Source organism: Mus musculus, chromosome 12 (genome assembly GCF_000001635.26).
Source record: "Mus musculus strain C57BL/6J chromosome 12, GRCm38.p6 C57BL/6J".
In the NCBI taxonomy this organism is placed as follows: Eukaryota; Metazoa; Chordata; class Mammalia; order Rodentia; family Muridae; genus Mus; species Mus musculus.
This window is the reverse complement of record NC_000078.6, coordinates 60,829,305-60,853,799: the sequence shown is the minus strand read 5'-3', so window position 1 is coordinate 60,853,799 and position 24,495 is coordinate 60,829,305.

The window sequence follows — 24,495 nt, the reverse complement described above, 5'->3', positions numbered from 1 at the left end:
TGCTACTCATAAAAAGGCCAGTTCAGATATATTTTTTGTCTGGAATGCTTCCAAAGAGCAAACATTGCCAGTCTGAAACCAGTCTGTCATATATTAAATGTGTTTGCTTTGGAAAAGATATTCTTTAAATTCTTTAAATTGGAGTAGTAATTAATAATAATAATAATAATAATAATAATAATAATAATAATATCTGATCTGTTTGTATTTACTAATTGTAACTGAACTTGTAACCGTGGACATTTAATAAAAAATCAAACACACACTCTATACCATTTGGATCATTATTGATCTGCCTTTGTTCTTGAAACAAAAAAAAAAAAATGAAGAAGCACCTAATTGCTAGTCAGCTATGAGATTCCCCTGACCATCAAACCAGACTCATTTCCTCCCTGCTGAGTCCTTATCTCCTCTATGGACTGTCCTGTCAGCCACAACCCTCCAACTCTCATTTCCATGCTGGCAAAGGCCCATGGGAAGGACCTCTGCACTCTCTGAATCTATGCATTGTAACTTGGCCATTATATACTTAACAGCTAATACCCACTTTTAGTGAATCCACATCATATTTATCTTTCTGGGTTTGAGTTTCCTCAATCAGAATGTCTTTGTATTTCCACCCATTTGCCTAAAAATGTTATGATGTCTTATTTTTTTACAATTGAATAACTTTTCGCTGTGTGAATGAACCATAATTTTTGATCCCATCTTCTGTTGAAGAATGTGTAGGTTGTTTCCAGTTTATGGCTATTATGAATAAAGCATATAGTTTTGAAGTGTCCTCCTCATAGGATGAAATGTGCTTTGGCTGTATGCCCCAAAATGGTATAGTTGGAACTTGAGGCATATCAATTCCCAGTTTTCTAAGAAACAGTCATATGAAAGCCCATAGTGGCTGTAAAATTTTGCTCTCCTGCTAGCAACAATATACGCAGTTTCATGCAACCACTATCACTGTATAACTTTAGAACATTTTTATCACTCTCTAAAGGAAATATAATACTGATTGTTAGGCAACTTCAATTAACACCTCAAAGTTTGGAAACCACTTATATACTTTCTATGCCTCCAAATTTTCTTATACAGGACATTTCATGTAGGGGGAAATAGAAGATAGGTGTCTTGTGCAAGTTGGCAAGTTGGCTCATTTTAATATATCTCTGTCTCTTTCAGTCTCTCTCTCAGTCTCTCTCTCTCTCTCTGTCTCTCTGTCTCTCTCTGTCTGTCTGTCTCTCTGTCTCTGTCTCTGTCTCTCTCTCTGTCTCTCTCTGTATCTATATGTATGTTCCAGTGTTTGTGATGTTTGTAAAGCTGTACATATGTTTAGGTGCCTACCTAGGCCAGAAGAGGACTTCAGATTCATAGGAGTTAGAGTTGCAGCCATTTGTGAGCCATCAGGTACACATACTTAGCACTAAACTCTGTTTCTCTACAAAAGCATCAAATGTCCTTAACTAATCAGTCACCTCTTCAGCCACATAACTGATTTCGTTTACTTATTATGCTTTCAAGGTTTATACAAGTAGTAATACTATCATCATGGCATTTATGTCAGTAATGAATAATATGCCATTGTATGGACAACAATATACCACCATCATATATCTATTAAACTTTTCACCAGATGATAGGCATTGGATTATTTCTATTTTCAGCTTTTATGCATACGTTTGATTCTATCATTTGTTACAATTATGGCATAAAATGTATGTGTTATTGTGGGCACACAGGCTGTAAGTACATATGGAGTCAGATAAAAGATTTCAGGAGTTAATTATTGCCTTTCACTGTGAATTCCAAAGATGTAACTCAGGTCAGTAGGCTTTCCTAGGGATGCTCTTATCCCTTGAGTGGTTTTCATAGCCATTAGTGGTTGTTTTAATCCTTTGAGAATTTATGTAGGTCTGAATGGATGATGCCTTGCTCTCCATCAGTATTAGCACTATACTATTTGTTTTCCCTCAAACGGTAAGATCGAGTATATTGAACACATTATAGAATTATTATGTGATTATAGAATTACTATGTAATTATTTCATAGATCTTATCAACTTTATCACAAAAAATCAATTAACTTATACTAAGCATCTATTTCTTCCTGGAAAAAATTGGATTCACCATTATTTGATTATTAATGAAGAATATACATCAAAAACTAAATTTCAATAAGAACACAGTAGAATAACTTTGAGAAATTTTTCAGAATATTCTTGACATATAAATTATTAACTAGTGTACATTCCAGTAATTAGTTTACTCTGAGTAACTCATTTTCATCAACAGAAAATAATCTACTTAAATGTAATGAGTTTTTTCATTCTTACCAACTATATGCTTGGATATGCCAAATTTTTATTTATACAGCAATTTTCCTAGCTATGTAAATTAAAGTTTTAATTTTTAGTCTACCAATGCTTAGAGGAACCATCTTTTAAACAAAACTATACAGCATGTTTTCCTGCAATGGAAATATCTGTATATCTTTTATGGATAAATTATAATTCCACTGGATTGAGGAAATCTAATCTCTGTAAGAACATGAGCTTTGTGTTCACATAGATGTTTTTCTTTTAATATTTTAGGCATTGTCAAGCCACAGCGTTTATTCCAGATTAAACATACTGTGTTATGACTTTGGGAGGTAATATTCTAATAATATTATATATGCCTACATGGAAATGAGACTGTTTCAAGGAAATTAATCTATTCAATATATCACAGTTCCTCTCTCCTTGTCTATGCATGCATATGTGTACAAGGTATAATATCTGAAGTCTTTGTTAATAAGACTTTTTCAGTAGATACTCTTTAACCTCAAACACAATTTTTACTATTGTCAGATAACAGAAACTTTATTCTTGAACCAAATATAAATAAGCATGACACAGAGGAAAGGCGAAGATTGTTGCTAGAAACACGCTTCCCTATACAAGTGTTTATGTGGGACTGTTTTAGCTGCAGAAAAAAAGTAAAATAATTCATTTACAAAATATGCTATGAGGAATACAAACAGGTAGGTTATAGCAAAACGAGTAAACCTCCTATTATATATCAAATGACATCTGACTTTTTCTTGGATTTGAGACTACTATTAGCAAATGCTCTGCTTAAAACAAAATTTAAAGGTTTTGATAGTCACAGAATCTTAGGTCAGACACTGTTGGGCCATAAATGGCTTTTGAAAGAACTGAAAATACCTCAAGATAATTTAAGTGTGGTGTGCTTTCCACAGGCATGAAGTTCAGTCAAATACTCTTTCAGAATGTTTGACAGAAGTTTGACATTTAATTTATTTATTTTCTTGAGAACATCAGTTTACAGTTCATCCTGTTGTCTAAGCATCACATTTTGTTTATGTTGCATGATGTAAGAAAAGCTTATTTCTAGTCTCATAAATATGGGGGCACAATAGTAGTCTCGAGGATAGAGAAATAGTGTGTAAAGACAATGAGAAGTAGTACCTGGTGGGAGTGGGTAGATGGGTGGGGGACATCCTCATAGAAGCAGGGGGATAGGATAGGGTGTTTCTGGTGGGGAGGGAACAGGGAAAGAGAATAACATTTGTAATGTAAATAAAGAAAACATCCAATTACAAAAAAAGCAAATCAAAGAAATTACCTGCATATTAGCAAAGTTACTAACCATTGCAATCCATACCTGATGTTTACATGTGACATAATAAGAGTTTCACGTGAAAAGGTATGATAATTAATGTCACAATGGGCCTGAAGATACAAGAATTTTTAACCAATGAAATACTCTAGTCATTACCTAGATTGACTACATATCTTCTCATGTCTAAAGTTTTTTAAACTGTTTGGAATATTTTCCTTGATGTTTAATGTACTTGAAATTGTTTATTATCTTTTAATTCTACTTTTATAACTAATTGACTTCTAAAGCTCATGTAAAATACTGAATTGTACTTAGGAAAGATTGGCCTGAAAATTGAAATTTATTTGCCTGCAAAACTCAGGATGTCCTCGTTCTTAATACCTGAGTAGTATTCCATTGTGTAAATGAACCACATTTTCTGTATCCATTCGTCTGTTGTGGGACATCTGGATTGTTTCCAACTTCTGGCTATCACAAATAAGGCCACTATGAACATAGTGGAACACATGCCCCTGTGGCATGTTGGGGCATCTTTTAGGTATATTCCCAAGAGTGGTTGCTGGGTCTACAGGTAGATCTATTTCCAATTTTCTGAGGATCCCTCAGATTGATTTCCAGAGTGATTGTCCCAGTTTGCAATCCCACCAGCAATGGAGGAGTGTTCCTCTTTCTCTACATCCTTGCTAATATGTGTAGTCACCTGAGGTTTTGATATTAGCCATTTTAATTGGTGCAAGGTGGAATCTCAGGGTCGTTTTGATTCACATTTCTCTGTCACTAAGGACTTTGAACATTTCTTTAGCTGCTTCTCAGCCATTTGAGGTTCTTCTGTTGTGACTTCTCTGTTAATTCTATACCCCATTTTTGATTGGGTTGTTTGGGTTTTTAGTAGTTTCTTGAGTTCTTTATATATTTTGGGTATTAGCCCTCTATTAGATGTGACTGAAGATTTTTCCCAATCTGTAGGTTGCCGATTTGTTTTACTGACTATGACCTTCACTTTACAGAAGCTTTCCAGTTTCATGAGGTCCCACTTATCAATTCTTGAGCTTAGAGCTTGAGCCATTGGACTTCTGAGTTTTGCAGGAAAATGGATGAAACTAGAAAATATCATGCTGATTGAGGTAACTCAGACCCAAAAGGACATGCATGAACTGCAGGGATCGAAATGGAGAGGAACCTGGGGAAAGGAAGGTCCAATGATAGGCCCAAAGTGGGATGCAGCTCAAGGGGAGGTCCCAAGGCCTAATACTATTACTGAGGCTATGGAGCACTTACAAAAAGAGTCCTATCATGACTACCCTTCGAAATGCCCAAAAAGCAGCAGAAAGAATCAGATGCAGGTTTTTGCAACCAACCAATGGACAGAAGCTCCACACCTGTGGTTGAATTAGGGAGAAGCTGGATGAAGCTGAGGAGGAAGGCAACCCTGTAGAAGGACCAGCAGTCTCAATTAACCTGGAGCCCTAAGAGCTTTCAGACACTGGACCAGCAACAAGGCAGCATACACCAGCTGATATGAGGTCCCCAACACATATACAGCAGAGGACTGCTGGGTCTGTGTTCAATCAGAGAAGATGCACCTAACCCTCAAGAGACTGGAGGCCCCAGGGAGTTTAGAGGTCTTGGAGGGGGCTCTGTGGTGTGGGGACATTCTCAAGGAGAAAGGGTGGGAGAGGATGTATGTGATGTGGAACAGTCACACTCAGACGGTGGACTGGGATGGAGAAAATATGGAGTGTAAAAAATAAATGAATAAAGAAAATATTTAAAAAAATGAAATTTATTGTAGTACTTGTTTGTGATAGTTTCAATTGTCAACTTATTTTGTTATCATTATATTTCAGTTAGAAGCAATGCTTGGACAATTATATTACAAAAGAATACATATGATGCTGCCACTTTAAAGTATTTTTTTGTGTGATATGAATGATTTAGCCTATAAGTGTAGTTACTGCTCTTCTATTGGGTCTGTGTTGAATCCCTTGTAATCATGTCAGATAACTCAGAATCTTCTTTAACTTCAGATACATAAGGCTCTGAAAACTGACATCTGTGACTCTGGCCTCTGAAACTACTCACACTGTGTGTACATACATATAAACAAATAATTTTAGAAAACAAACACAAAGTTATTTTTTCTCATATACTAAATATTAATTTTAGAAAATGAAATTGTAAGATTTCTGATTTTGTGGATTTTATAGTTTTTGTGGGAATGTCCCACACTCATTTTATTTTTTTTATTTTATATTTACACTTTTTCTATAAATTGGATATCTTCTTTATTTATATTTTAAATTTTATCCCTTTTCCTGGTTTTCCTTCTGACAAACATCTTCCTCCTATAACCTCCCCTGTCCCCCTGCTCATCAACACACCCAATCCTTCTTCCTGGCACTGGCATTCCCCCACACTGGGGCATAGAGCCTTCATAGGACAAAGGGCCTATCTTCCCATTGATGTACAACTAGGCCATCCTCTGCTGCATATGCAGCTGAAAGTATGAGTCTTACCATGTGTGCTTTGGTTGGTGAGTTAGTCGATGGGAACTCTGACAGTACTGGTTAGTTCATATTGTTGTTCCTTCTATGGGGCTGTAAACCCCTTCAGCACCTTGGTTCTTTTCTCTAGATTCTCCATTGGGAATACTATGCTCAGTCCAATGGATGACTGGGAGCATCCACCACTGTATTTGTTAAGCACTGGCAGAGCCTCTCAGGAGAGAGCTATATCAGGCTCCTTTTAGCAAGCACTTGTTGCATTCACAAAACTGTCTGGTTTTGTGACTGTAAATGGGATTGAACCCCAGGTGACTCAGTCTCTAGGTAGTCATTTCTCTAGTCTGTACCCAACACTTTGTAACTACTTCCATGGGTGGTTTGTTCCTTGCTTCTAAGATGGATAAAAGTATCCACACTCTGAAATTCCATCTTCTTGCATTTCATGTTGTTTGTGAATTGCATTTTGGGTATTCCGAGCTTCTGGGATTCTGGACTAATATCCACTTATTAGTGAGTGCATATCATGTGAGTTCTTTTGTGATTGGGTTACCTCACTCAGGATGATATCCTCCAGATCCATCCATTTGCCTAAGAATTTCATAAATTCACTGTTTTTAATAGCTGAGTAGTACTCCATTGTGTAAATGTACCACATTTTCTGTATCCACTCCTCTGTTGAGGGACATCTGGGTTGTTTCCAGCTTCTGGCTATTACAAATAAGACTGCTATGAAAAATGTAGAGCATGTGTCCTTATAACATGTTGGAGTATCTTCAGGCTCTATGCCTAGGAGTGGTATTGCTGGGTCCTCAGGTAGTATGATGTCCAATTTTCTGAGGGACCACCAAACTGATTTCCAGAGGGGTTGCACCAGCTTGCAATTCTGCCACCAATGGAGGAGGGTTTCTCTTTCTCCACATCCTTGCCAGCATCTGCTGTCACCTGAAATTTTGATCTTAGCCTTTTGACTTGTATGAAGTGAAATTTCAGGGTTGTTTTGCTTTGTCTTTCCCTGATGACTAAGGATGTTGAACAATTTTTTTTTTAGGAGCTTCTCAGCCATTTAGTATTCCTCAGTTGATAATTCTTTGTTTAGCTATGTATTCCAGTTTTTAATAGAGTAATTTGTTTCTCTGGAGTCTACCTTCTTGAGTTCTTTGTATATATTGGATTTTAGCCCTCTATTGGATGTGGAAATGGTGAAGATCTTTTCCCAATCTGTTGGGGGCCTTTTTGTCTTCTTGACATTGTCATTTGCCTTACAGAAGCTTTGCAATTTTATGAGGTCCCATTTTTTGATTCTTGATCTAACATCACAAGCCATTGTGTTTTGTCCAGGATTTTTTCCCCTGTGCCCATATCTTCAAGGCTCTTCCTCACTTTCTCTTTTATAAGTTTCAGTGTCTCTGGTTTTATGTGGAGGTCCTTGACTCCATGAACTTGAGTTTTGTACAAGGAGATAAGAATGTGTCAATGTGCCTTATTCTATCTACAAGCTAATCGCCAATTGAGCCAGTACCATTTGTTGAAAATACTGTCTTTTTTCCACTGGATAGTTTTCCTTCTTTTGTCAAAGATCAAGTGATCACAGGTGTGTGGGTCCATTTCTGGGTCTGCAATTCTATTCCATTTATCTACCTGCCTGTCATTGTACCAATACCATGAAGTTTTTATCACAATTGCTCTCTAGTACAGCTTAATGTCAGGAATGGTTATTCCCCCAGAAGTTCTTTCATTGTTGAGAATAGTTTTTGTTATCCTGGGTTTTTTGTTATTTCAGATGAATATAGAAATTGCTTTTGCAAAGTCTATGAAGAATTCAGCTGAAATTTTGATGGGAATTGCATTGAATAGGTAGATAGCTTTTGGCAAGATGGCCATTTTTACTATATTAATCCTGCTAAATCATGAGCATGGGAGATCGTTCCATCTTTTGAGATCTTTCTCAATTTCTTTCTTCAGAGAGTTGAAGTTCTTATCATACATAACTTTGGCTTGCTTAGTTAGATTCACACCAAGATATTTTATATTATTTGTGACTTTTGTGAAGTTCTCTTTCTTTTTTGGGTCTTTATGTGGTTTAGGTATCAGAGTAATTCTGGCTTCATAAAATGAACTCTGTAGAATACCTTCTATTTCTATTTTGTGGAGTAGTTTGAGAAGTATTGCTGTTAGGTCTTCTTTGAAGGATTGATAAAACTCTGCACTAAACCCATTAACACCTGGGCTTTTGTTGTTATTGTTGTTGTTGTTATGAGACTATTGATGACTGTTCCTATTTCTTTAGGGGATATGGGAATGTTTAGATCATTAATCTGATCCTGATTTCACTTTGGTACCTGGTAGGTATCTGTCTAGAAAAGTGTTCATTTCATCCAGGTTTCCAGTTTTGTTGAGTAGAGGCTTTTGTAGTAGGATCTGATGATTTTTTGGATTTCCTCAGTTTTTGTTGTTATGTCTGCATTTTCATTTCTGACTTTGTTAATTAGGATACTGTTCCTCTGCCATCAAGTTAATCTGGCTAAGGGTTGATGTATTTTTGTTGATTTTTCTCAAATAATCAGCTACTGGTTTGGTTGACTCTTTGCATCGTACTTTTGTTTCAACTTGTTTAATTTCAGCCCTGATTTTGATTATTTCCTGCAGTCTACTCCTCTTGGATGAATTTGCTTTTTTTGTTCTAGAGCTCTCAGGTGTGCTGTTAAGCCACTAGTGTATGCTCTCTCCAGTTTCTTTTTGGTGGCACTCTTAGCTATGAGATTTCCTCTTAGGACTGCTTTCATGGTGTCCCATAAGTTTGGTTATATTGTTGCTTCATTTTCATTAAACTCTAAAAAGTCTTTTCTTTCTTTCTTTCTTTCCTTCCTTCCTTCCTTCCTTCCTTCCTTCCTTCCTTCCTTCCTTCCTTCCTTTCTTTCTTTCTTTCTTTTTTTCTTTCTTTCTTTCTTTCTTCCTTGACCAAGATATCATTGGGTAGCATTGGGTAGAGTGTTGTTCAGCTTCCACATGTAAATGTTCTTTCTATTATTTATGTTGTTACTGAACATCAGCCATAGTCCAGGCTAGTCTGCTAGAATGCATGGTATTATTTCAATCTTCTTATATCTGTTGTGGCCTACTTTTTGAACTGTTATATGGTTAATTTTGGAGAAGGTACCATTAGGTGCTGAGAAGGAGGTACATTCTTTCGTTTTAGGATAAAATGTTAGATATGTGTTAAATCCATTTGTTTCATAACTTCAGTTAGTTTCACTGTGTCTCTGTTTAGTTTCTGATTCCATGATCTGTCCATTGATGAGAGTGGAGTGTTGTAGTCTCCCACTATTATTGTGTGCAGTGCAATGTGCGGTTTGATCTTTAGTAATTTCTTTTATGAATCTTGGTACCCTTGCATTTGGCACACAGATGTTCAGAATTGAGACTTCATCTTGGTAGATTTTACCTTTGAGGAGTATGAAATGTCTCTCCTTTTCTGTTTTGAGAACTTTAGGTTGAAAGTTAATCTTATTCGATATTAGAATGGCTATTACAGCTTGTTTCTTGGGACCATTTGCTTGGAAAATTGTTTGCCAGCCTTTTACTCTGAGGTAGTGTCAGTTTTTGTCCCTGAGGTGGGTTTCCTGTATGCAGCAAATTGTTGGTTCCTGTTTATGTAACCAATTTGTTAGTCTATGTCTTTTTATTGGTGAATTAATTCCATTGATATTAAGAGATATTAAGAAAAGGTAACAGTCGCTTCCTTTTATTTTTGTTCTTAGAGTTGAAATTTTATTCATGTGCCTATCTTCTTTTAGGTTTGTTGAAAGATTATTTTCTTGCTTTTACTAGAGCATAGTTTCCCTCCTTGTGTTGGAGTTTTCCCTTTACTATCCTTTGAAGGGCTGGATTCATGGAAAGACATTGTGTAAATTTGGTTTTGTCATGGAATATTTTGGTTTCTCCATCTATGGTGATTGAAAGTTTAGCTGGGTATAGTAGCCTAGGCTGGCATTTGTGTTCTCTTAGTGTCTGTATATCATCTGTTCAGGATCTTCTGGCTTACATAGTCTCTGGTGAAAAGTCTGGTGTAATTCTGATAGGCCTGTCTTTATATGTGACTTGACCTTTTTCCCTTTCAGCTTTTAATATTCTTTCTTGGTTTTGTGCATTTGGTGTTTTGATTATTATGTGACAGTGGAATTTCTATTCTGGTCTAAACTATTTGGATTTCTGTAGGCTTCTTGTATGTTCATGGACATCTCTTTCTTTAGGTTGTAGAATTTTTCTTCTGTGATTTTGTTGAAGACATATTTTGGCCCTTTAAGTTGGAAATCTTCCTTCTCATCCATGCCTATTATCCTTAGGTTTGTTCTTCTCATTATTTCTTGGATTTCCTGGATGTTTTGAGTTAGGATCTCTTTTGCATTTCAAATTTTCTTTGATCGTTGTGTCAATGTTTTCTACGGTATCTTGTGCACCTGAGATTCTCTCTTCTAGCTCTTCTTATCTGTTGGTGATGCTTGCATCTATAACTCATGAATTTTTTTCCTGGGTTTTTTTTTTTATCTCCAGTATTGTCTCCCTTTGTGATTCCTTTACTGGTTTTACTTCCATTTTTATATCCTTAATAGTTTTGTTCAATTCTTTCACCTGTTTGGATTTGCTTTCCTATAATTCTTCAAGGGATTTTTGTGTTTCCTCTTTTGGGTCTTCTACCTGTTTCACTGTGTTCTCCTGTATTTCTTTAAGATAGTTATTTATGTCCTTCTTATTGTCCTCCATCATTATCATGAGAAGTGACTTTAGATCTACATCTTACTTTTTTGGTGTGATGCTCATCCTCTTGGATGAATTTGCTTTTTTTGTTCTAGACTTGCTATGGTAAGAGAGTTGGGTTCTGATGATGCCAAGTAACCTTAGTTTCTGTTGCTTCTGTTCTTATGATTACTTCCTGTCATCTCAATATCTCAATGCTCCCTTCCCTCAATATAGCTGATTAGAACCTGTCCTTCATGATCCCAGTTGAGTCAGAGCTCCTCAGAATCCTGCTCTCTGTGATCCTGTGATTCAGAGATCCTGTGATTCTGGGTGTGTCAGAGTTCTTGGCAGTCAATTTTCCTCTGAGACCCTGAGATCCTGGTGTGAACAAGCTCCTGGGATCCTGGGATTCTGCGATCCTAAAATCCTGGGTGTGTTAGAGCACCTGGAAGTGGTATCTCCTCTGGGACCTTGGGGCTGTCCACTGAATTCAAAACCAAGGTAGACCAGAGTTGACTAGAAGAAACCCAAGCCACTGCTCAGGCGGGGTCCCTGTGTCCCTGCTCCTGCTAGGCCCAGGTACTCCTGATTGTGTTGGAAAAGGTGTTGTGATCTACTTACCAGTGATCCTAGGATTCTGGGCATGCTAGGGTACCTGGGGAGTGGAGAGTCCTCTGAGGACCATGGGTTATATTCACCCCTAATATTAGAATTCCAATTAGGATTATTTTATAATATTTCATATTCAGTTATCATTAGGAAAATATGAACATTTCATATTACAACTATTTATACTATGAGATACCTTAAAGATCATTTAATTGATAAATATGTGTACTTCAGAAGTAAACCACATCTAAGACTTAACACTTTTATCATATTTGTATAAAGAGTCCACACAAGTTTTCATATATTCATAATGTGAATTAATATAGCCAATAGTAAGAGTTGCTGTGAGGCAAGCAGATATTTTAGAATGTCATATGACTTCCATTAGCTTGTCATGTGTTGTACCTTAGCGACTGTAATAACAGTTATCCAATTAGATGGACCTACTTACTATTCTCTTTTCCTTAGTAGGATGCATCTAATTTGTTTTGGACTGAAACAGGTTCGGGTAGTAGGATGCATCTTATATGTTTTGGACTCTAAGAAGTTTAGGTAGTAGGATACATATTATTTGTTTGGACTATAAGGGGTTTAGGTTTAAAACAAAAGTACTCTCAAAATAGGGTAGATGTTGGAAAAATACAATAAGCCTTTCTGGATTTTTAAGCATGGTTTTCTAATTTAAGTTATAGTGATCAATTAGTGAATAAACAAACAAACAAATAAATAAACAAACAAAAACTTAAGCTTCACAGGGGCATATGATAGCATCCCTGTTAGCAATTTTACTCAAGCCAAGCTCTATATTATTTGTGTCACATTGGAAAATGTTCAAACACAACTTTTAAATTTCACTGTATATTTTAAAAATGTTCAAATACTATGTAAGTCAGGTGTTTGTTTTCTTAGCAATAGGGTCTTACCATCCAGTGCCAAAAGGCAACCAAGCAGAGATAAGAGCCAACAGTGTCTTGGTGGATTTTGGGGCTTTCCTGACTAACTATTTATACAAAGAAACCTCACCTATGTCAATGAACTATTGTTTAACATGCCATAGCTTCTGAGGGGGATGTGTTGGCTATTGTGTTAACTTTTAAAATTAAAAAAAATATATATTTTTAAATTTATAATATAAAAATTATATTTTAATTCAGTATCTTCTCTTGTACATCTGACTCTATTCCAGCTCCTTTCCAGACACAAAATTTGTCCTCTATAGATTCACATTCCTTAAATTCTAATATGCCACATACTTTAAGGCATATCTCTCAAAATGGTCTTCTCCATTTTTGCTGTTTCCAAGAAAACATAAAAAAGATTATCACCATGAGCATGAAGCGTGGCTTCATCTCAGAGATCTAGAAGTAGCTTAACATATCAACTAATAAATATAATTCATCACATTAGTATATTCAAGGACATACCACATGACCTTCTCAGGTATAAAACACCTTTGATAAAATCCAACAACTTTTTGTGACAAAGGACCTAGAGAATATAGAAATGTAAACAATATATTTCCACAATATACAGGTAATACAAAATAGACCAGTAACTGGCATTATCCTAACCACCATAAAACACAAAGTATTTCCAGTAAATATGTAAACAAGAAAAGATTGTTCACTTTCTCTCTTCCTCTGCAAAACACACTTGAAATCTTTTTTTAAATTTTAATTAGGTATTTTCTTCATTGACATTTCCAATGCTATACCAAAATTCCCCCATACCCTCCCCCACAACTCCCCTACCCATCCACTCCCATTTCTTGGCCCTGGTGTTCCCCTGTACTGAGGCATATAAAGTTTGTAAGACCAATGGGCCTCTCTTTCCAATGATGGCCGACTAGGCCACCAGCTGATACATATGCAGCTAGAGACACGAGCTCTGGGGGGTACTGGTTAGTTCATATTGTTGTTCCACCTATAGGGTTACAGACCCCTTTAGCTCCTTGGGTACTTTCTCTAGAGGAATAATACAAGTGAAGAACATAAATATAATAGAAATTTTTAAAAAGTCAAAAACTCTTGTTTGTAAATTATGAATTTACATCTTAAAACAAAGAAAGAAATACAAAACTAAAGACTCCTTTAGGAAATGCCTTCAGTTGATTGATTTATTTATCAAAGAATAAGGATACAAAATCAACCCATAAAATCAGTAGCCAGGCAACATACACATGATGAGTCTACTAAAAAAGCAATCAGTTAAATAAAATGGTTGAAATGAACCCCCAAAACATCTTAAAATATATCTAGTCAAAATATATAAAATGTTGTGTGAAGAGAACATTAAGAGATGAAGAAACTGACAATACATTAGACAATGGAAAGACCTCCCATGCTTACTGGTATAAAAATGACCATCCTACAAGAAACAATCTATAGGTTCAACAGAATACATTTATATGTTCCAATAAAATTTTGTGAAGAAATGGAAACATAATTTTGAATTTCATATGGAAAAAGAAACCAGCAGGAGAGCATAAACACCCCTGAACAATGAAAGAACTACTGTAAATAATACCATCTCAGGATTCAAGTTAGATTACAAAATTATAGTCATAATAATAGTAGAATACAAACATCAAAAAAGACATATTAATTAATAGATGAAACACAATTGAGTACCCACAATTATGTCTATACCTATGGCTACCTTATTTTTGACAAATACTGTAACAATACACGTTGGAGATTAAAAACAACATTTTGACAAATGGTTCTGGTTAGTCTCTTGTCTAATAATACAACTAGATCATTATCCTTAACTCTGCACAAAACTCAACTCCAAATTGACACGCGCCTCAATATGAAATCTGGTACCCTAAATTTTGCAGAAGAAACAGTAGGAAATACATATGAATTCATTGGCACAGGAAAAGGCTTCTAGAACAGGTAAAAGATAGCACAGGTACCAAGACCAAGATTTAATAAATGGGATCTCATGAATACAGAACGTTTGTAAAGCAAACAAAACCATCATTATAGAGAAGATACGTCCTACAGTGTGCAAAGATAATAGTTACTACATATCTGACCAAAAGTTACCAACAAGAATAGGCAGACATCTCAAAAAGCCAAAACACCAAGAAAAGAGTCCAATACTTTAAAAAAAAATTAAGGTATTTTCAAAATCTGAAATACAGATGGCTTAGAAATATGTTTTAAGTATTCCACTATGGAAATGCATATTAAAATTACTTTGACATTTTTGTCTTACACTTGCCATAATCACTAACATCCAACAAAGAAAAAAGTGATGGAAAATGCTGTAATGAATTGGGGAAAGTAGGACATTTTTCACTACTGACAAAAGTGCAAACAAGTACAACTACTCTAAATTGAATAAACAAAATTATTTTCGTGGAAATTGGTTACTTCATTTTATATATTTTTCTCCTTCAAGCCATTTGTCTGCAACTTTCATAATTTTATTTTTCTTTATTTGAATAAAATTATACTATGTATCTGCAACATATATTTATTAATTACCCATCAGGTGAGGGACATCTAATCTTGGAACTTTGCTGGAAGCTTCTGTCCTGCTAGCTAGCTTGCTTTGCACCAGAAAGCACTTTGCATCTGGTTTGGGAGAAAAGACATCTGTGTTCTTACAGCAGAGAATCCTAGGGACTATGATATTAGCCTCCTAAGCAAGATGTTCCCATTTGTTCAATAATGTCATCAATGTTATAAAAGTAACCAACCTAATATCCTAATTGAATATGAGGACTGATACACCGTAAACCTGGTTTTAAAAAATGTAGTGGGAAGTATATGTGGTAGGGGAGACCAAAATACTGTTATTAAAACAAACTGACATAATGCCATACTCCTTTTCAAAAATAGTCATTTTTTTAATAGCATGTACAGTCTATATTCTTAGCCTTAATCAGATCAGACCTCTGAGGAATGCAAAGATGGACAGCTGAGACTGTATGATTGTAGCTTCTAATATTCACACATAGAAAACACCCCAGTCCTCTGGATCTTGCAATCTTTCTGTAAAGTTCCCTGTGTTTTAGGTATGGGAGATTCATAGATGAATCCACTGTCAATGGACTCCACAATTACATTTTGATTAGTTTTTATTTTTTGTAGTGGTCTACTTCTGTTGCAAATGGAAGTTTCTTTGATGAGAGGTGAGGAGTACACTTAAATGTGGGTATAAGACCACATATTCAGATTGCTGTTAGGGATTATGACAGGTTTGGTAAAGTCTTGCCAATATGACTGCAGAGCATGAGCTGAACAAAAGACAGCCAAAGGATACAGAGGAAAGCCCACCATATCACTACAGTACACAGAAAAAAATTATAGGCAACTAAAAATTAGACTATTTTAGAGAGGAGGATACCAATCAATCACTTGGTTATTCAATACCAAATATTCAACCTTGAGAACAAGCATAGGGTAATATTATATAGACTGAGAAGATTATATTCAGAAAAACATTAATATAAATATCTATGTATATACAATATACACAGATATACATATGAACATATATTAACAATTAATAAAAACATAATTATGATTTGAAGGAGAGCAGGATTATATGGAGAATTTTGGAGAATTTTTGTTACCCCATTAACATGTCCACTGGTCATTACACAGGTCTAGTTTAGGTGATCATATTTTTGAGATTTCATGGTGATTTCAAGCTGTGTCTTGAGGTAGGCCTGGCAGTATATATATCTTTTCCTCATGTATATCTATTGTTTCATAATAGTTACCACAATAGATAAGCATATCACTAACATTCAAATGTCAAAACTTCTTTTATTTTTAGTGATCAATGAGTGTGGGTCATTCTTCTGATACTGCTGAACTAAAAAAAAGATTCTGAGAACAATATAAAATTTGTTTTCACTATTGCAACTTTTAAAGAAAGTATATTTGCTCACAAAATTATTGCTGAGTGACTATGTACCTCAGAGCTGTATCACCTCAATTATGTTGTATTAATTGGCTTGCACATTCAATTACAATATTTCTTTGAAAATATAATAGGGAACTAAAAGAAATAGATGAGTTTTCACATAAAGTAGCATAGTGCAATGAAATTGTCCACTCTATTAACATATTAACCTGAGTGAAGGTTCTCTTTACAAGAATGTGGTTATATTATACAATTTTGAAATCACTTAAAATACTTTTAGATGTCTATGTTTTTCCTGATTATGTATTATAATTTAGTTGGTGTAATTCTTCAGCCAATGTCATATTCAGTGCCCTTTGTCAATGAAAAATGGCATGAAGTGTTGCTGATAGCCCTGGGGCTAATTGTATTTGATGTTAATTCTGTTCTCCTGTGAAGGGTCGCAAAAAAGGAATGATTCTCAGCACTCAGGTGATTTCCTGTAAACCTTCTTCCCACCTTAATTCATAAATAAAGGCTAGAACTGGTGATTGAGTGTAGAAAGAGGGGAAGGTGGAGCTGAAGATTTTGGGAGTGGGGGGAGGACATCAGAGGAGAATGATGAAGGAAAGTAGAGCAGAAGCACCTGGCCTGGAGAAGCCCCAAGTTATAAGGGGTCTCCTATATGGGGAAGATGGTAGTGTAGTGGTAGATCTGCCCAATAAAGGCACACAGCATGTATTCATATTAATTGAGTTGTGTTTTCATTGCCTGGGCTTATTTGGGTTGGAGATTTCCCACAACAATGAAGTACTGTGGTTGTGACATCTGATATACTATCAGACTTAGAGAGTACTATGTGTTTGTAATGTAGGAGTCACAGGAGTGGGCTAGAAAGCTTGCATACAGTTTATGGTAGTTCACTGATTATCTCAAGCAATACCCAGAGCCATTACATTATGCCCAGTATACGACAGAGATAAAATGCAAGAAGTAGGCACTCATAATTTCCTTATTAACCCTATAACAGCTAGACATCTTTACTACACACGTATGGATTACTAGCTTGTGAAAGATTTATGGGATCCTTCAGGCTCTTTTTTGGCTATCTAACAAATGAGATATTAAAGACCCATGAGTCCATTTGTGATCTGGATGCCCTGAGACCATGGTATGACTCATTTATCTTGGTAGTTTGGTGCTTTATGATCCAGAGATTAAGTTGCTTCTGTGAAATTGGAGGCAAGTCTCGCAAGCTCTTCCTTCATGGATGGTTTATATTATCCTCACATCTGCCTGCATTGTATTTGTCCTTTTGTATTCCATACTTCGGCTCCATCAATACCTTATACAAGGATCTTTCGTTGAATTTCAGGTGTGCTTTCAATTTCCTGATGCTTCAATTGCTGCAGTTGTCACAGACAGCAAAAACAGAAAGAGAACCATGTTGTGTACACACTTTTAAATGGTCATTAGATGTTAAGTAAAGGAAAATCATGCTATGATCCATAGAACCGGGGAGGCTAAGGTGAGATGCATGGATCCTAGGAAGAAAAAAATACAGTAGTCTTTGCTAGTAGCCTAGGGATTGGTGGGGATGGTAATAGAAGGGATTGGGTTGGGGAGATGGATAGATGGAGAGAGTATTGAGAGAGATGACTCGAACTGGACAGGTGATGTGGAAACTCCTTGCAGTAGAAACTCAGTGCAATTTCTTTTCAATCATGACTGTTATTGCAATTTTAAAAGTGATAATTTTTCTCTTCATTGGCTAACTTCCAAACAAATGAGACAAAGACTATAAGTTTTATTTAAAGAACTGCACAATAGCTGAGAAGTTATTAATAGAATCTTTTCCTCTATGACAGGCTGGCTACCTCCCAGTCAAAAAACCTAGGGATAATTTCATTTTAGTATTGATCTGGCACTCTCTTCTCCAGGAATGTTCCCATGGTAGCTCCTAGACTCTTTGTTCATGGTGAATTTGTATTGTTCTCTCTTTACGTCTCCCCTTTCTAGGATCAGAAGTAAAGACCTATTTTCTCTGCTGCTCATCAACTGGCAGATCAGTTTTTCTTGACAAGTCAGAAAATAAATGGGGATCAATGTTTAGACAACAGTCAGACAGGAGACACATAGAATAAGTATTGAAATGCCATGTTCAGATTGCAACCAGATATGGGGGCAGAGAAATCAGCATTTGAATACTACAAGAGTGATCTTTACACAGTGCACAATAATATTATGCTTACAAGGGACCTTAATGAAAAATAAAATTTTAAATGTCACCTTTTCACTCTTATGAAAAAACAATTGTACCTATGCTGCCAATGTTACCACAGGAAAAGGATCATTTTTGAATCAAGACCATAAATACATAGAATAATAGTTGCTTTCTACAAAAGGTAACCTTTGTAGTTCTACTAGTATATATTTGATCAATAATTACAAATGATAGTGTGTATTTTCCAAGATTATCTTCCAAATTAGACACATTGCTAAAATAAACAAATTCTTACATTAATCAAATAAATAGCAAAGGAAATACTGTGGAATGGAAAAAAAATTAAGTTCACTCGTTATTCTCTCACCATCCCAGTTTTAAGGAGTATTTTTTTAAAATCTTTTCCAAAGTGTGCGTGTTAGTTTATGTCAATTTGATACAAGCTAGAGTCCTCAAAGATGAAGGAGCCACTATTAAGGCCTTAGGCAATCCTATAATATATTTTCTTGATTAGTGTTTGATGGTGGGGTCATAGCCTATTCTGACTGGTGTCATCACTGAGATATTGGTCTTGGGTTCTATTAGAAAAATGAAGACTGAAGTGTGGACACTATGCCCCTCCTTAGAATTGGGAACACAACACCCATGGAAGGAGTTACAGAGACAAAGTTTGGAGCTGAGATGAAAGGATGGACCATGTAGAGACTGCCATATCCAGGGATCCACCCCATAATCAGCATCCAAACGTTGACACCATTGCATACACTAGCAAGATTTTATTAAAAGGACCCAGATGTAGCTGTCTCTTGTGAGACTATGCCGGGGCCTAGCAAACACAGAAGTTGATGCTCACAGTCAGCTAATGGATGGATCACAGGGCTCCCAATGGAGGAGCTAGAGAAAGAACCCAAGGAGCTAAAGGGATCTGCAACCCTATAGGTGGAACAACATTATGAACTAACCAGTACCCCGGAGCTCTTGACTCTAGCTGCATATGTATCAAAAGATGGCCTAGTCGGCCATCACTGGAAAGAGAGGCCCATTGGCCATGCAAACTTTATATGCCCCAGTACAGGGGAACGCCAGGGCCAAAAAGGGGGAGTGGGTGGGTAGGGGAATGGGGGTGGGTGGGTATGGGGGACTTTTGGTATAGCATTGGAAATGTAAATGAGCTAAATACCTAATAAAAAATGGAAAAAGAAAAAGAAATCAAGCTCTGGATATGGTTCCTGTAGAGACCATATCTAGAGGTTAAGCAAAGACCCCGTTTCGGGGATGGGGCTACCCACTCATCTTTAAAATATTAACCCAGAATTGCTCCTGTCTAAAGGAAATATGGGGACAAAGTGTGGAGCAGAGACTGCCTCACATAGGGATCCATCCCATATATAGGCACCAAACCCAGACACTATTGCGGATGGCAAGAAGTGCTTGCTGACAGGAGTCTGTTCCTGAAAGGCTATACCAGAGCCTGACAAATGCAGAGGAAGATGCACGCAGCCAACCAATGGATTGAGTACAGTGACCCCGATGGAGGAGTTTTAGAACGAACTGAAGGAGCTGAAGGGATTTGAAACCCCATAGGAAGAATAATAATATCAACCAACCAGACCCCCATCCCCCCGAGCTCCCAGAACCTAAACCACCAACCAAAGAGTACACAATGAAGGACATATGGCTGCAGCTGCATATGGGGTAGAGAACAGCATTGTCTGGCATCAATGGGAGGAGAGGCCCTTGGTACTAGGAAAGCTCAATGCCCCAATGTAAAGGAATGAAAAGGCAGTAAGATGGGAGTGGGTAGGTGGGTGGGTGGGGGAGCACTGTTACAGAAGTAGGGAGAGGGGTGATGGAATAGGGGTTTGTGGAAGGAAAACTGGGAAAGAAAATAACATTTGAAATGTAAATAAATAAAATATCCAAGGAAGAAAGAAAGAAAGGAAGAAAGAAAGAAAGAAAGGAAGGAAGGAAGGAAGGAAGGAAGGAAGGAAGGAAGGAAGGAAGGAAGGAGGGAGGGAGGGAAGGAAGGAAGGAAGAAAGAAAGGAAGGAAGAAAGAAAGAAGTTTTTAAAAGGATAAAGCAAGCTAAGCAAGCCATGGCAGCAATCCTGTGAGTTACCCTCCTCCATGGTCTCTGCATAAGTTCCTGTATTCAGATTCACATCCTGCTTGAATTTGTCCTGATTTCCTTGAACACTGTTGATGAGCAGTGATGTGGAAACATAAACAAAATAAACTCCTCAAGTTACATTTGGTCATGGTGGTTCCTCACAGCAGTAGAAGTACTTCTTAAAACAGTCAGACTCCTTTTCTCATTTTTGTAGGTTGATGATATCACAAAGCAGGGTTGATGAAGTTGCTTGAGCGCTTTATATGATGTCAAAAACCTGAGAGAGTAAGCAAACAAGACTACTTTGCTAAACATAAAAAGAATTATATTGACACAAATATATGCAGCTCCATATTGATAAAATTATAGGGGAGATTATCTGATGCTTTGAATGCATTTGCTTTGCTTTGAAACAAACTGCATTTTCACTATCCTTAATAATTACATTTAATTAGTGCACATATATCATTGCTTTAATAGCTGAAAGGAAAATTATATTAAAATGATTTTCTTTTGATTTGGTTGTCTTTATTTACACTAAAGTATTCTTAAACTGATTTATTTATTTAAAATGGATAAACCTTAAGCAGGTATGGTGTACACACTTTCAATATTAACACTCCAGAGGGAGACAGAAGCAAGTGGATCTCTGTAAGTTCAAAGACAGGCTCCCCTACATACTAAGTTCCAAGCCATTTGAGATGGTTGTTTTCTTTTACATGGAATAGTTAAATCATATCGTTTTATTTTTAAAAACTCTCCCTACAAGCAGTCTTTCTATTGGTATGGAAGGCTTGGGAACACTGTATAGGGCCTTGGATTAATGGTGAAAGGGCCTGAAGGTATTCAGGTAATTTCTGGTGTCTGAGCCTGGGGTATGTTCTCTTCTTCTGGTAGATTATGATAGTGTACTCATTATTTTTCCAAATTAAAAGAAAACGCTCTACATTTTTCTCATTTTCTATAAAGCACCACCGAAGATGTCAATTGTAGCCACTATTATAAGGCAATGGAATCCCTGGTGAAAACCAAAGAAGAAAAACACATAATTAAAATAAAAGAATAAAGCAAAATGCTTTTATTAGCCATGGTAAAAGAGAAGTTGTATGAATCCCCCAATGAAGGTCTTGGATTTAAAATGTCTTCACGCCTAATATAAACAAAGCAGTCTATTTCCAAAGACTCCCAGATGTGCCATTATGTAGTTAAATCAGAATATTTTCAATGACATTCCATTAACTTGCTTTGTTGGAAAAAGGCTCCTTTATGTCAAATGAACACAGTGATGTTTTCTATCTAATAAAATGTCCTTGAAATTTTTTAGGCCTCTGAGGGCAATGGTATTGCTATATGAACCCACGGGCTGTAAAAATTAAAATGAAGGGTATACCTTCTTCATAATTCACTGTTACAAGAAACAGCTAAAGTATGCAGTGTCCATTTCAACAGATCTTTGAAGTTACAACATGAGATTCCATAGAACTGAAGTGACTTGTTCATAGTAAAGAGCTTGACTTTTCAATGTGTTCAAGTCTAACTAGCAATTTCTGATCTGACCATCTCTGCTCTCTTTCTGCTAATCCCTTCTCCAAATTAAACTGTCACATGAAGTACAGGAACACAGTCACTTCCAAAAACAGCCCAACTGGTGGACCTATGAATCGAGATATTCAACTCTTTAATTGAATTATAGAGATAAAGTTAAGCATATTTTACAGTTTACCTTTGTAACAGATTTGTTTAAATTGATCTCTATTCACTAACACTTTATCAAATTCTGCATTAAATTTTAAAAGTTTTTCACTTCACTCATCAAATTATAAAATATTGTCAGTGTAAGTACCTGATTTGGCAATAGTGTAGAGAAAGGCTGTTCAATGTACTTTTAGAAAGTCTGTATTTGGACATAAATATATTAGATATATTCTGTACCATAGATTTTCAGTACCAAATGGTCAGTCCTAAATCATACGTAAAAGTAACATTATGCACTGTGTAGCTTATATTTAGGAATATATAAGTACATACATATATGTATGTTTAAACTAGTAGTGAAAAGAAGCCATAAATTTGTAAGAGAGCAGAGAGGGGTATACAGGAGAATTTACAGAAAGATGAGGGAGGAGAGAAATAGACATATATATATATATATATATATATATATATGTATATGTATATGTATATACATATATATATATATATATATATATATATATATATATATGCTGAGAGTTCTTTCTCTGACTTATTTCAAATAAAATGTAACATATTCAAGATGCTAATTGCTTCATTTATTATTTAAAATATTTAAATATTCTTAAATATATTACATTTATATTTTTATTACAATCCATGCTTGAATAAAATATAAATGAATGTTAGGTCTACTTGTTTTAGTAGGAGTATTTTCAAGGACAATTTGATGATAAGCATGTTTTTGTAGTAAAATAAAAAGTAAACTATTCATTTGAAATTTGTATAATCCATGTCCTTCAAGAAGATCAAAATATGGATGTTTCAGTCTTTCTTAGAAGGGCAAACAAAATACTCAAGGGAGATAGAGGGTAGGAGGGACTTGGGAGGAAGAGAGGAGGAGGAGAAGGGGAAAAGGAAGGCAAGCTCAGGTATGGAGGAGATGGGGATTATATGCAGAGGGTCAGGAAATTGAACAGAGGTGTGTAGCAATGGGGGATGAGGATCTGAGGGTAGCTACCAGCAAGTCCCAGATGCCAGGAAAGCAAGATGCTCCCAGAACCCAATGGGGATGAGATTAGTTGAAATGCTCAACATAGGGGAGGGAGAACTTTTTAAGACCATATCCAGAGTTTAGGCAAGGCCCCTGATTGGGAGATGGGGTTACCCACTCATCTCCAAATTTTTAACCCAGAATTGCTCCTGTCTAAAGGAAATACAGGTACATAGTGTGGAGCAGAGACAGGAGGAAAGGCCATTCAGAGACTGTTCCATATACAGACACCAAACCCAAACACTATTGTGGATGCCAAGAAGTGCTTGCTGACAGGAGCCTGATATAACTGTCTCCTGAGAAGCTCTGTGACAACCTGGCAAATACAAAGGCAGATGGATGCTCACAGTCAACCATTGGAATGAGTGTGGAGACCCCAATAGAGGAGTTAGAGAAAGGACTGAAGGATCTGAAGGGTTTTGCAACGCTATAGGAAGATCAACAGTATCAACCAATCAGACACTTCAGAGCTTCCAGGAATTAAAACCACCAACCAAAGAGTACACATGGATGGGCCCGTGGCTCCAGCTGCATATGTAGCAAAGGATGGCCATGTCAGACATCAATGGGAGGAGCGGACCTTGCTTCTGTGAAGGCTGGACTTTCTAGTGTAGGGGAATGCCAGGGTGGTTATTACCTCCTTCCAGCCTAGCAAGGCTGGCTGTGACCATCCACCACTTAAGCAGAGCCACCTGCTGTGCTGCCCCTTTGATGTGCCACTACCTGCCTGACCTAAGGCCCAACCTGCCTGAGGCCAAACCGGTTCTCTTCCAAGAATTTTCTGGAGTTAGCACTGAAATGCGATCTTCCTGAGTTCCCACTAAAAGGCTGACCTATCTACTTCAAAGGAACTTTGCATGGCTAGGGATGGGCCTCCCCTCTTCTTTATAAAACATGTTTGCTGACATTAAAATTGAACCTTGGTCAGAATGACTGTCTTGGTTCTCTCTCTCTCTCTCTCTCTCTCTCTCTCTCTCTCTCTCTCTCTCTCTCACTCTCTCTCACTGCCTTGCCCCCCTCTTCTCTTCCAGGTTTCCAAGATGCCTTTCCAGACTAGAACACAGACATGTGAGCCTCTGAGCGGACAC